This window comes from Humulus lupulus, chromosome 7 (assembly GCF_963169125.1).
Source record: "Humulus lupulus chromosome 7, drHumLupu1.1, whole genome shotgun sequence".
Lineage (NCBI taxonomy): Eukaryota > Viridiplantae > Streptophyta > Magnoliopsida > Rosales > Cannabaceae > Humulus > Humulus lupulus.
The window spans coordinates 195,352,831-195,355,055 of NC_084799.1; the positions used below are offsets into that span (position 1 = coordinate 195,352,831).

Below are 2,225 nucleotides of genomic sequence, written 5' to 3' on the forward strand. Positions count from 1 at the left end.
TATGTTAATTATTTGTGTGTTTTAACAGCCGCTTCTAGGTTCTTTATTCCAAGCAAGGATAATTAATCGTGGGGTGTGGGGAGATCTGGAAGATTTTCATGACTGGGAGAAAGTTATTGTGAATTATGTTCTTGACCCAACTTTGTCGGCCAAGTAAATTTTATATAGGTTTTTTTGTATAGAACCCTCATTTGTAATGTTTTTATCAAACGTTATAATTGTTTTATAAATATTTTGTACAGTGAGATTGTATTTCTTGGGGATAAAGTGATTGGGAGGAGGGCGGACTTTCTAACATTGAATGCGCATCAACTGGTTAGCGCTAGAGTAAGTTTAATGGTGTGAAAGTTTTTTTTTTAGTTAGTTATATTCCATTATTTTTTAGTAATGTATTAATTTTGGTGACCAATATTTGTTTCAGGTTGTAAATTGTTTAGTAGAGATTTTATCAGCACAGGAGGTTCATGGACGTGGTAAGAGGAGAAGGTGTTGGTGGATTCCGACAGTGTTATCGGTGAGTTTTATTTGGTTTTAATAAGTAATATAATATAATGTTATTGTCTTACTAGTGAGTTATATTATGTGTGATGTTTTTAACAGTACCAAATAACAAATGTTGGAGTAATTTCAATTGTTTGTAGCGTCCTAATCCGTACAATTTTTCTACTAAGAGCGAAGGAAAAAAATGGGAAGAGTGGTGTGGAGAAGTTGGTGATTGTGAGAAGGTATTGATTAGGAGTAGGTTGAAATTTGAAAATTTGGTATATATATATTTTTTTTTATGTATAGTATTGGCATAATGGGTTGTTTCGTTGTCATAGGCATATGCTCCTGTGCTTGCAAAGAGACATTGGTTTCTGGCAATTTTGAAGTTCGAAAAGAATCTTGTTGAATTGTATGATAACCTCAAAATTCCTTCGACACCATTTGGTCTTGCTATAATTGAGAATATGGTAGGTGTTTACTAGTGTTTTATTTGTGGTTTTTTAGCATGAATTTGATGAAGGAGATTGATTTTGAAGGTAGAAATTTGTTTGGAATAATTTGTTTTGTTTTAGTTGGAGTCAATGGACAATGCATTTAGTAAGACGTTGAAGGAGGTGCAAGGGAGTGAATTCTGTTTCTGGGGTTTTCATATTGAGCAACCTGTATCTCACAGCAAAGAATGCGTACAGTACGACTGCGGTGTGTATGTGATGAAGATGCTTCTGCAAGAATATGTGCCTGAAGTTCTAAGTCGACAGACAGATGATAAAATAGATGATTTGGAACTTGGGAAATGTGTAAGGAGTGGACCAACTAATGTATGTAGTTATTTATTCAATATATTTTGCTAAAGTATATTTTTGTTTTTTTACTACAATGTAACATTTGTATTAATTGTTCTGTTTGTGTCCTAGGTGGCGACCGAGTGGGATAGGCAACTTATTGCAGGTAGAATATTGACTTCCGGCATTAATAGAGTAAGAGATAATCTAATTGAAAAGGAATCCAAATGGTAGTGAAAGGAGTAGGGATATATACGGTATGTTTGAAGTCTTGTAGAACAATATTATATTGATATTCCTCATCAGCCATTTCTTTTGATTGTATTCCCCGTAAATTCCAAGGTTTTATATTGCAATTGCATTCAAATAACAAAATCAATTAATATAAAATAACACTATGAAAGAAAGCAAATAATTGGAAGAACTTAAAAAATAAATAACTAGGGTGCGTTTGGTTGCAAAACAAACATGGAATGGAAATTTTGATTATTTTGTTTGGTAGAGACATTGAAATGAGTTATGGAATAGAATGCACTTTATATCTTTTTGCGTAAAATACCCTTACTTTACTTTTCTAAATAATTTTAAAACTATCATTATTTTTTAATGTTAGTTTTTATTATATACACCATTTTTTGAATATATTATACTATATTTTATGTGTAATAAACAATTTTTTTTACTACAAATTTCATAAAAAATATTATATTTAGTTTTAATTAATTAAATTTTAGATGCCTCAATATTGAAAAAATATATATAGTTCTTTTTAGATAATAGGACAATTTAATTTTAGAAAATAAATAGATGTTGTGTATATAGTTATTGTTATCCAATATAAGATATATTAAATAAATATATATATTTTTAGAGGAATATATTTTACTTGAAAGAACCAATATTTATTGAACATCTTATAAATAAAATAAACAATTATTTAAGGAATATACTGGACAT

At 29.7% G+C, this 2,225-nt stretch overlaps 1 long non-coding RNA gene across 1 annotated transcript; it reads left to right on the forward strand.

Annotated features, from left to right (window-relative positions):
• Positions 1 to 609: 609 nt before the first annotated feature.
• LOC133790078 (uncharacterized) lies at positions 610 to 1,103 on the forward strand. Its single transcript, XR_009873879.1, has 3 exons — positions 610 to 725; positions 822 to 953; positions 1,059 to 1,103. It is a non-coding gene; the product is annotated as an uncharacterized LOC133790078 (long non-coding RNA).
• The last annotated feature ends 1,122 nt before the right edge of the window (positions 1,104 to 2,225 follow it).